The sequence below is a fragment of the Pleurodeles waltl genome, chromosome 10 (genome assembly GCF_031143425.1).
Source record: "Pleurodeles waltl isolate 20211129_DDA chromosome 10, aPleWal1.hap1.20221129, whole genome shotgun sequence".
Classification (NCBI taxonomy): domain Eukaryota; kingdom Metazoa; phylum Chordata; class Amphibia; order Caudata; family Salamandridae; genus Pleurodeles; species Pleurodeles waltl.
This window is the reverse complement of record NC_090449.1, coordinates 477,448,141-477,460,276: the sequence shown is the minus strand read 5'-3', so window position 1 is coordinate 477,460,276 and position 12,136 is coordinate 477,448,141.

Here is a 12,136-nt window from a genome sequence, read left to right as displayed (position 1 = left end):
TCTTTCTGTGCCTGCCGACAAGGATCCAGAGCTCTTCCTCCTGTCATTCTGACAGAGATTTACCTCAATTTGTTAAAAAAAGTGTGTGGTATTTCTCCCCTCCCACCCCCAAAACAATGGGTTTCAAGCCATGTGGGGTCCTGAATCTGACATATGTTGGTTACTGACACCTAACATGTTTGTCTTTAGTGCCGAGTTGTGTGAATGCTGCAAGAAAATGAGTAAAAAGGCCAATTTGAAAATGCAAAGCCAAGTTAGCAGTCCCTGAAGTCTGGAAGTTGAAGAAGTGGTCCTGCTCAAGGTCACAGGTGCAGACTTGTTCCCACTCCAGTTCACTCCCACGAATGGCATGCCTCGAAGTGGCCTGGCTTGTGTAAGTCCAAGAGGTTACACAAGAAATGCAAAGACAAAGCACCGCTCCCCATATTGACACTCCTAACTTTTGGAGCAGTGCGACTGACCAGGCACATCTAGGCCGCGGAGCCAGTCTCTTTCTAGGGAGTACATGCCACTGCTGATCCCGAGTTGGCCCTAACATGAGCAGAATGCAATGCTGCAACATATAACCAAGCTGAAAATGGCCTATAAGAAGATCTGTGGTACCTCACCTGATCCCTCTGGAGCACCCTTGGCCCTAAGGATCAGAGGTTCCTTCCAACAGTCAGGTTCCCATGGGCACATCTTTCCCTGAAGCTGACTGCACCACTCGACCTCCATGTGGGGTCAGAACCTACTGACTGGATTCAGTGCCATGTCTGATACAACCCCTCCTTTGGAAGGTGTCCCACCAGCGATGTGCTCACTGCTGCTTCCGTCGCGTCAGCTGACACCACCAAGTCAACCTCCCCACCAATGCTGGCTCTGATGTCACCAACACCGGAAGAGAATCTAGTTGTTTTATCGAACTCTGAGCCTGACACCTGTCATGAGGAAGGTGGTGGCCATGAATACTACGACAATTGTAACCTATTTGATGGTCTTTAGTATGTAAGTGGCCAGGACACTTCCCTTGATCCTGGTCTCTCCTCATCCACCCCAGCCCAGGCCCCTGAGGAATATGCCTCCTTTGCCACTACCCTGAGAGGGCCAGCAGGGGGGCAGCAGATGTGCTCAAATTGATTGTAACAACCTAGGAAGTAAAGTCCAACCTGCTTAGATGTCCTGAACCTTGGACAACGAAGCCAAGAACCCCTGTTACCTTTCAGGATCTTGCCTGGGGGCCAATAAACAGGTGACAAGGTAGTATAGACCTGCCCACAAAGATCCAAACTTTATTCTCCAGCTTCCCACTCCAGAAAGTGTAGTAGTTCAAGCCTCTACAAGTTGGATGAACCCCTAATGCATTCACTAACATTTGACAGGGAATGAAAGCAGGTGGAAACATTCTCCAAGGGAGTTTTCTCCTCAACTAGCCTTGCTCTTAGGTCGGTTAACACGTAATGACTCCTGAGGCAATATTCGGACGCATTTTAGGATAATGTGGCGGATATCTTGGAGACTGTCCCAGAAAAACTTTGTCCAACCCTGTAAGGCCTCATTTTGGACAGACAAGCTGCGGCAAAATATTCTGTTCATCCTGCTCTGGACACTACCGACTGTCTGGATAGGGTAGTTGGAACCAGCCACTCCTGGATTCGCTGTACGGACTTCTCCTCTGAAGCCCAACAATCTTTAATGGACATACGCTTTGCTAGCTCTCTGCTGTTCAGATCAAAGACTGACTCGGCCTCAGAATTTTAAAAAGAGAGCATGGCCACAGCCCTTTCTGTGGGCCTAGCTCAGCCAGTTCAGCATTTTCCCCAACAGCAGCGCCCCTGTTAAGGCTTCGGGAGGGGTTACCCGCAAACGCAACACCAATACATGCCTCTCAGCAGCGACAGGCCTTTCAAGGCCAAGGCCTATGCTGGGGAATCATCCAGTAGCATGCAGTCCTGGGCCAACTATCTACCCAGACTTAAATCCCTCCCCCTGCAGCTGCCGCAGAACCCTTTTAATTTGTCCTTGGCAGCCAATGATCACCCTGTGGGGGGGTTATGTCACCTTTTACCTCCCCGGCATGCGAAGCATCACTACAGATCAATGGATGCTGCAGATTGTAGAGCAAGGATACTACCTCCCTTTCTTGTCATATCCTCTGGACATGCCACCCACAGGAGGAGGTTTGGTTTACTGCTGTGGCATCTGTTCCCTACTTGAGGAATCTGCAGTTAGAAGTTTCTATAAGAAAAACAAGTTACTTACCTTCGGTAACCCCTTTCCTGGGAGAGACTCTTAACTGCAGATTCCTCAATGATCCCCCCCTCCCTCCTCCCTGTCTGTGGAATGGTATCCTATAGTTTGTTATTTGGATTCCAATATATAACATCTGCACAGCGCATATTCTGATTTCTGTGGCTCCGTGTCTGTGGGTGCAGACAGGAAATCGGAAAGGAACTGATATCAGTACATGAAAGGTGGTACTCTTATAGTGGCCCAAATCTTTTAATCTGGAACTGATGCAGAGCTGCACAATGCCACCTGTTAATGCAGAAGGAAATTGCTTTAAAGTTTTTGGATTGAGTTTGGCACCTGGGAGAAATTTGCAAGGTGAGGAATCTGCAGTTAGATAGAATCTCTTCCATAGAAGGCATTACTGAAGGTAGGTAACTTGTTCTGGGCCATTTGTAATATCTGGGCCTCTTATGGTCCTTAAAGTGGATGTAATGAAAAGTACCACATCTGAAGTGCAATTATAAACTGGCATAAAATGCTGCACACAAGGCTTGAAAACTTTGCCTTCTTAAGGCCCATAGCTCTGAAGCCTCTAAGGCATGCAACTGATTTAAATCTTGGACTCATAAGGTTTTTGAAGAACAGCACAGGGTTCATTATACCATGGGACAGACGAAGTAATACACTATGGGGGTCATTCGGACCGCTCTTACCGCCGGACAGAAGACCGCCATTCTACCGCCGCGGCCGCGGTAAACCGCCACGGTCATTCTGACCCACAACTGCCAAGCCGCCAAAAACCCGACATCCACGGAAGGCCCCCTCATCAGCGGGCAGCGATAAACTGGAGATGACCAAACCTCCACCGCCACGCCAACACAAACACGCCCATGCCATTCCGACCCACGAATCCACGCGGCGGTCATTCAACCGTGGTATTCCGTTGGCGATACACACCGCCGCAGTCAAAATACACACCCAGCTCCAAAACCCAGCCACATTGGACAATTTGAAAGACACACACCTGATACACATACAAACACCACCCCCACACATCCAAGCAACTATAAAACACACACCCACATCACCCACAAACCCCCACTAGTTGGAAATCGGAGAGAAGGCGAGAGAGAGAGAGAGAGAGAGAGAGAGAGAGCAGCAATCGAAAACCCCAACACACACAGGAACCCAACATCATCAACCACACCACATCTACGCACACATCACCACACACCACCACCACACACCACCACTCACATCACCACAAACACCACCCCACACCTCATCCACACCACCCCATGGCACCCCAAAGACACCCCAGGTTTTCGGACCAAGAACTCCGGGTCATGGTGGAGGAAATCATAAGGCTAGAGCCCCAGCTCTTCGGCACACAGGTGCAACACACCACAATAGCCAGGAAGGCGGAGCTATGGCAGAGGATCGTCAACAGGGTCAACGCTGTGGGACAGCATCCCAGAAACCGGGAAGACATCTGAAAGCGCTGGAACGACCTACGGGGGAAGGTACGGTCGATGGTCTCAAGACACAACATCGCTGTGCAGAGGACTGGCGGCAGACCACCACCCACCCCTCCCGAATTCACAGCATGGGAGCAAGAGGTCCTTAACATCCTGCATCCTGCGGGCCTCGCTGGAGTAGGCGGAGGAATGGACTCGGGTAAGTCTAGTCTCAACTACTCCCCCCCTCCCCAACCACCAGCATGCCAACCCACACCCCCACCCTCACCCCCAACCCCCCAGCACACATCCTCCCTGCCAATGTCTCACCAGCACAACCCACCCAACCCAAAACAAAACCCTGAATGCCAACACAAACCATGGACACCCATCACCTATGCATGACCACTGCACATACCCATCCCCCCCACAAACCACCCTCACAACTCCTGCCACAAGGGAATGCCAGCACTGGGGGACAAGGGCACCCACAAATCGCACGCCATGGAACACACAGAAGCAATAACCATACTCTTTCACCCCTGCAGGGCCCGAACGCCAACACACCGGCCAGGAGGGTCCAGATATGTCCATCCCACCCCCAGAACAGGCCCCCAGTGAGGACAGCAGCTCTGTCGACCTTGAACCTGACGACCAGCCCGGACCATCGGGGACCTCTGGACAGTCGGTTCCCCACACACAGACACAGGCCACAGCAGACCTAACCCCCTCTGGGAATATCAGCACAGCTCCCACCCAGCGGGCCCATGCCTCTGTCTCCAGGACAGGTCAATCAGCGGTGTGTCCGCCACTACAGGGCACCCTGGCTGACCCAACACCCCAACAACAACAGGGACCTGGGGGCAGTGGTAGTGGGCACACCGGCCAGGGGACAGAGGCCCGGGGAAACAGGGCAACTGGGAGGGCTGCAGTGCGAGAGGGGGGGGAGGACAGGCCCAGGGAACCGACTCTCCAAGAGGCCCTCACCACCATCATGGGAGCATACCACCGCTCCCAGGAGACGATGGCAACGGTACTGGCCAGGTTCCAGGAGATCCAGGCACAGCAGGAGGAACGGTACATGGGGTACAGAGAGGAGCTCAGGAACATCGTCCTGGCCCTGAACCTAATAGTCACCACATTGCGGGACCATGTGGCACCCCAAAGGGCCCCTGTCACCAGCCCGGACCAGGAACAGCCTACCACCTCCGCCGGCGCAAGTGGACAGGAGGCCCCCACACAACGACGGGCCACCAGAACCCCACCTCCTGCTGAAGATCAACCACCCCGCAAGAGGAACCTGAGATCTCAAAGGAAGACAGAGTAGGATGCCAAGACCCCCGCCAGCCTAAGATCCCCCCGGATGTCATTCCACTGTCCCACATCGTCACCCTGTCCAACCTTGAACTGCCCCTGCTCCATCCTTCCACAGGCATATGGACAATGCACCTGTGCGACCGAGAACTGGACTCTGCCATGGACATCACTCCACCCCCACCCATCACCGTTTTACTATCATGGACCTATATGTAGCACTTTAAATAAATCACTAATTGCACTTAAAACACTCAGGAGTCTGCTTGTATTCTTAACAAATGTATTACACTTAACGGTTCAAAGTTGTTCAGTTCCATTGTGATGACAACATACCAATGTCAATGTGCTTTACTCCATGGGCAAACAAACCAGAAGTCATGCAGTGGGTCATACAGCTCTGAAAAGGCAAGGGAAAGTCACAATTCAGTTGAAAGGAACTGGGGGAAACACAGAAAGTAGAGATGCAGGAGGCCAGAAGTAAATGTAAAATGGCGTGGGGGATTCTTACCTGGGTGCTACTGAAAATACTGTTGTATGACTGTGTCCCTGTTGTCCGTGTCGTCCCCGTCGTCTTCCTCCTTTTCACTCTCCACAGGCTCCACAGCTGCTACAACACCACCATCTGGACCATCCTCCTGCAGAAAAGGCACCTGGCGTCGCAATGCAAGATTGTGAAGCATACAGCAGGCCACGATGATCTGGCACACCTTCTTGGGTGAGTACATTAGGGATCCCCCTGTCATATGCAGGCACCTAAACCTGGCCTTCAGGAGGCCGAAGGTCCTTTCTATGATCCTCCTAGATCGCCCATGGGCCTCATTGTACCGTTCCTCTGCCCTGGTCCGGGGATTCCTCACTGGGGTCAGTAGCCACGGCAGGTTGGGGTAACCAGAGTCACCAATTAGCCACACACGGTGTCTCTGTAGCTGTTCCATCACATAAGGGATGCTGCTATTTCGCATAACATACGCGTCATGCACTGACCCAGGGAACTTGGCATTTACATGGGAGATGTACTGGTCAGCCAAACAGACCACCTGGACATTCATCGAATGGTAACTTTTCCTGTTTCTGTACACCTGCTCATCGTCTTTTGGGGGTACTAAGGCCACATGGGTCCCATCAATGGCACCAATGATGTTGGGGATATGTCCAAGGGCATAGAAGTCACCCTTCACAGTGGCCAAATCACCCTCCTCAGGGAAAATAATGTAGCTCTGCATGTATTTCGTCAGGGCAGACAACACTCTGGACAAAATCTTAGAAAACATAGGCTGAGACATCCCTGATGACATGGCCACTGTTGTCTGAAAAGACCCACTTGCCAAAAAATGGAGGACTGACAGAACCTGCACCAGAGGGGGAATTCCTGTGGGTTGGCGGATGGGGGACATCAGTGCTGGCTCCAGCTGGGCACACAGTTCATGTATAGTGGCTCGGTCAAGTCGGTAGCGAAGTATTATATGACGTTCCTCCATTGTCGACAGGTCCACCAGCGGTCGGTACACGGGAGGATTCATCCTTCTCCTCGCAAGTCCCAGCGGACGGTGCCTAGGAAGGACAACATGGAGCACAGAGTCAAGCAACCCACAGGTACGTAACTACAGCTTGCACAGTACACGATTCTCAATGCATTGAATGGCTTGTATGAGTGGCAATGCAAGGCCTAGGCCTGTGTGACGCAGTAGTAATTAAGCCATGTGGGCCGTTGTAATGGCGGCTGCCTGACCTGAGAAGTGTGACAGTGGGATGTGAGGTCAATGCGCTGGCGTGACACACCATGGCGGTAGGCGGTCGAACACCGCGGCGCAAAGCCGCTTTGGTTAACATCGAACCCTATGGGTTTCACGAGCCAATGACTAGCTGCGCCGGCGGTCGCGGAACGCACCGCGGCGGTATGCGCCGCCGCGGGCGTGACCGCCATTTTCTATATGGTTAATCACTCGAGACCTGATCATCCACAGGAGAGGACCTATACTGCAATTGCTGCTGTGACCTCGGTCTGGGAGATACAATGGCTGCTGCGACTGGGGAAAGGGCCACTGCCTTCACTACAGAAGAGTTGGAGAAACTTGTGGATGGGGTCCTGCCCCAGTATGCGCGACTCTACGGTCCTCCAGACCAACAGGTAAGTACACTGTGTGCACGTTGAATGGGCTATGCCTGGGTTGTGTATGGTGGATGTAAGATGGTGGGGTGGGGAGACAATGACGAGTGCAAGGCACGACAGATGAGAGCATGTGCCACATGGCAAGGTTGGGGAGGGGGGCCAATCGCATCTATCATGCGGAGAATTGATGATATTTCTATTTCCACCCTGTACATGTCAAATAGGTCAGCGCCCATCAGAAAGTCGAAATTTGGCGTGCCATCGCCAAGGAAGTCCGGGCCCTGGAGGTCCACAACAGACGGGACACCCACTGCCGCAAGAGGTGGGAGGACATCCGCCGCGGGACCAGGAAAACCGCAGAGTCACTGCTGGGGATGGCCTCCCAACCTAGGAGGGGTGCCAGTCATACCCTGACCCCCCTGATGTCCCAGATCCTGGCGGTGGCCTACCCCGATTTGGATGGGCGCGTGAGGACATCACAGCAGACACAAGGGGGTGAGTACCAGCACATTCAGCTATCTTTGCGCGCAGTGGAGGTGCCTGGGTGGGGGAAGAGGGCTGTGGGTGACATTAGGCCAGGACGCTTTCTGTAGTGTAGTCCTCTCCTTTAGCCATGTCCCTGTGCCCCCGCCCCCCACCTCTGTAGGGTGACAAGTACAGCTATCCATGGTCCTGCATGTGCGCGTTTGTTGTCCCTAGACCTGTTGGCCTAGTCACAAGTACTGAGTAGTGTACCCCGATTGCGCGGCTTAGTGCATGAGGCTCCTGGGTCTGTCCTCTCCGCCAACGGTGTTGACAATGCATGCACTCAACCTGTTTTTATGTCTCCCCCCACCCTTTTTCTTTATCTTCTTGTGCATGTGTGCATTAGCATCATCAGGTGGAGGAGAATTGGCACCGGAGCACGAGGGAGCTACAACTCACAAGGCCCCGGTGGGCCATGGCACAGACACCGAGGCCACCAGTGATACGGAGGGCGAGGGGAGCTTCACAACGGGGAGCCGTGGTGACACCAGCGACACCGACACGTCCTCGGATGGGAGCTCCCTAGCGGTGGCGGCAACATCCGTGCCCCCCGCCTCTACAGGTACAGCTGCCACCCCGCGCACCAGCTCCGCCCTCCCAGCAGCCCCTCAGCCTTCGCTCCGTGCCCGCTCGCCCAAGAAGGCTCCTCAGGCCCTGCCCCTGTTACCCCTGCTGCCCTCAGTGAGGAGGTCATTGACCTCCTACAGACCATCATTGTTGGGCAGTCTACCCTTTTGAATGCCATCCAGGGGGTAGAGAGGGAGGTGCATCGTAGCAATGCATACCTGGAGGGCATTCATTCGGGTCAGGCTGCCCATCAACGATCGTTCAATGCTCTGGCCTCAGCACTGACGGCAGCCATTGTCCCTGTTTCCAGCCTCCCTCTTCTAACTGCCTCCACCCTGTCTCTGTCTCCTGTTCCTCTGCCTATCCCACCCACACCATCAGACCAGCCTGCACACACCTCAACACCCAAGGGCAGCTCATCCAGACATAAGCACCACAGATCACACAAACATTCACCCAAGCAACACCCAGATGCAGACATGCCAACAGCCACTACCACCTCTGTGTCCCCCACCTCCTCGTCTCCCTCCTCCCTCCCTGTGACGTCTCTACTCACACCTGCATGCACACCACCAACAGCCAGTACTTCCATCACCAGCACACCCTCCAGTACAGTCCGCACACGTGCAGTCACCACCCCCACTGCCATTTACACGTCCCCTGTGTCCTCTCCCACTGTGTCTGTCACCCCCTCTTCCAAGACACACAAACGCAGGCAGCCACCCACCCAACAGCCAAGCACCTCACGACAGCCTCCAGCCCATGCACCTTCACCCAAGGACAGCACACCTGACTCTCCTACAACCACCTCCTCTTCCTCCACTCCCATAACCACTACACCTACCCTTTACCCTGGTCCTAAAAAAGTTTACCTCTCCACTCTTGACCTCTTTCCCTCACCTGACCCCCCCCCCTCCATCTGCTAAGAGTCCCAAGAGCGCCTCAGCCACCACCAGCCCGGCTTCAAGGGTCACCGTAGTGCATGGCTTTTGGAGTCCCCCCTTTGCCAGCAGTGATACATCGGTCAGCAGCAAGGGGACAGCCAGCCCCCCCCCACTGGAAAGAGGACCCGTAAAGTAAGGGGACGCCGTGGGACGACTGACACGGCTGCCCCCAAGGACCAAAGTTCTGCCACTTCACCTGCCACAACATCCAGGGGAGGCAAGGGCCAGAGAGCCACATCGAAGGAGGGCAAGGGCAGCAGGGCGGAGAAGTCAGCCAGCAGGAGCGCGGACCAGGAGGGCCCCACAAGCCCCATCCCGGGTGTGAGGTAGGACACCCAAGGGCCCAGCACACCGTCACCGAAGGGTCCAGCAACTGCACTGTCGGAGGGCGACTGAGCAGGGAGTCGTGGGCAGGTCTGACTCCCTTGACTTACAGAACAAGCACCGCTGAACAGGGCCCCACCGTCCAGAAAGGCACCGCTGAACAGGGCCCCGCCGTCCAGAAAGGCACCGCTGAACAGGGCCCCGCCGTCCAGAAAGGCACCGCTGAACAGGGCCCCGCCGTGCAGACAGGCACCGCTGAAGAGGGCCCCGCCGTGCAGACAGGCACCGCTGAACAGGGCCCCGCCGTGCAGACAGACACTGCTGAAGAGGGCCCCGCCGTGCAGACAGACACCGCTGAAGAGGGCCCCGCCGTCCAGAAAGGCACCGCTGAAGAGGGCCCCGCCGTCCAGAAAGGCACCGCTGAAGAGGGCCCCGCCGTGCAGAAAGGCACCGCTGAAGAGGGCCCCGCCGTCCAGAAAGGCACCGCTGAACAGGGCCCCGCCGTGCAGAAAGGCACCGCTGAACAGGGCCCCGCCGTGCAGAAAGGCACCGCTGAACAGGGCCCCGCCGTCCAGAAAGGCACCGCTGAAGAGGGCCCGCCGTCCAGAAAGGCACCGCTGAAGAGGGCCCCGCCGTGCAGAAAGGCACCGCTGAACAGGGCACCGCCGGGAGGAGCACCGCTGAACAGGGCCCCGCCGTGCAGAAAGGCACCGCTGAAGAGGGCTCTGCCGTCCAGAAAGGCACCGCTGAACAGGGCCCCGCCGTGCAGAAAGGCACCGCTGAACAGGGCACCACCGGGAGGAGCACCGCTGAACAGGGCCCCGCCGTCGAGAAAGGCACCGCTGAAGAGGGCCCCGCTGTGCAGACAGGCACCGCTGAACAGGGCCCCGCCGTGCAGACAGACACCGCTGAAGAGGGCCCCGCCGTCCAGAAAGGCACCGCTGAAGAGGGCCCCGCCGTGCAGAAAGACACCGCTGAAGAGGGCCCCGCCGTGCAGAAAGGCACCGCTGAACAGGGCCCCGCCGTGCAGAAAGGCACCGCTGAACAGGGCACCGCTGAACAGGGCCCCGCCGTCCAGAAAGGCACCGCTGAAGAGGGCCCCGCTGTGCAGAAAGGCACCGCTGAACAGGGCACCGCCGTGCAGAAAGGCACCGCTGAACAGGGCACCGCCGGGAGGAGCACTGCTGAACAGGGCCCCGCCGTGCAGAAAGGCACCGCTGAAGAGGGCTCTGCCGTCCAGAAAGGCACCGCTGAACAGGGCCCCGCCGTGCAGAAAGGCACCGCTGAACAAGGCACCACCGGGAGGAGCACCGCTGAACAGGGCCCCGCCGTCGAGAAAGGCACCGCTGAAGAGGGCCCCGCCGTCCAGAAAGGCACCGCTGAAGAGGGCCCCGCCGTCCAGAAAGGCACCGCTGAACAGGGCCCCGCCGTGCAGACAGGCACCGCTGAAGAGGGCCCCGCCGTGCAGACAGGCACCGCTGAACATGGCCCCGCCGTGCAGACCGACACCGCTGAAGAGGGCCCGCCGTCCAGAAAGGCACCGCTGAAGAGGGCCCCGCCGTCCAGAAAGGCACCGCTGAAGAGGGCCCCGCCGTGCAGAAAGGCACCGCTGAACAGGGCACCGCCGGGAGGAGCACCGCTGAACAGGGCCCCGCCGTGCAGAAAGGCACCGCTGAACAGGGCCCCGCCGACCAGAAAGGCACCGCTGAACAGGGCCCCGCCGTGCAGAAAGGCACCGCTGAACAGAGCACCACCGGGAGGAGCACCGCTGAACAGGGCCCCGCCGTCGAGAAAGGCACCGCTGAAGAGGGCCCCGCTGTGCAGACAGGCACCGCTGAACAGGGCCCCGCCGTGCAGACAGACACCGCTGAAGAGGGCCCCGCCGTCCAGAAAGGCACCGCTGAAGAGGGCCCCGCCGTCCAGAAAGGCACCGCTGAAGAGGGCCCCGCCGTGCAGAAAGACACCGCTGAAGAGGGCCCTGCCGTGCAGAAAGACACCGCTGAAGAGGGCCCCGCCGTCCAGAAAGGCACCGCTGAACAGGGCCCCGCCGTGCAGAAAGGCACCGCTGAACAGGGCACCGCTGAACAGGGCCCCGCCGTCCAGAAAGGCACCGCTGAAGAGGGCCCCGCCGTGCAGAAAGGCACCGCTGAACAGGGCACCGCCGTGCAGAAAGGCACCGCTGAACAGGGCACCGCCGGGAGGAGCACCGCTGAACAGGGCCCCGCCGTGCAGAAAGGCACCGCTGAAGAGGGCTCTGCCGTCCAGAAAGGCACCGCTGAACAGGGCCCCGCCGTGCAGAAAGGCACCGCTGAACAGGGCACCACCGGGAGGAGCACCGCTGAACAGGGCCCGCCGTCGAGAAAGGCACCGCTGAAGAGGGCCCCGCCGTCCAGAAAGGCACCGCTGAAGAGGGCCCCGCCGTCCAGAAAGGCACCGCTGAACAGGGCCCCGCCGTGCAGACAGGCACCGCTGAAGAGGGCCCCGCCGTGCAGACAGGCACCGCTGAACATGGCCCCGCCGTGCAGACCGACACCGCTGAAGAGGGCCCGCCGTCCAGAAAGGCACCGCTGAAGAGGGCCCCGCCGTCCAGAAAGGCACCGCTGAAGAGGGCCCCGCCGTGCAGATAGACACCGCTGAAGAGGGCCCCGCCGTGCAGAAAGGCACCGCTGAAGAGGGCCCCG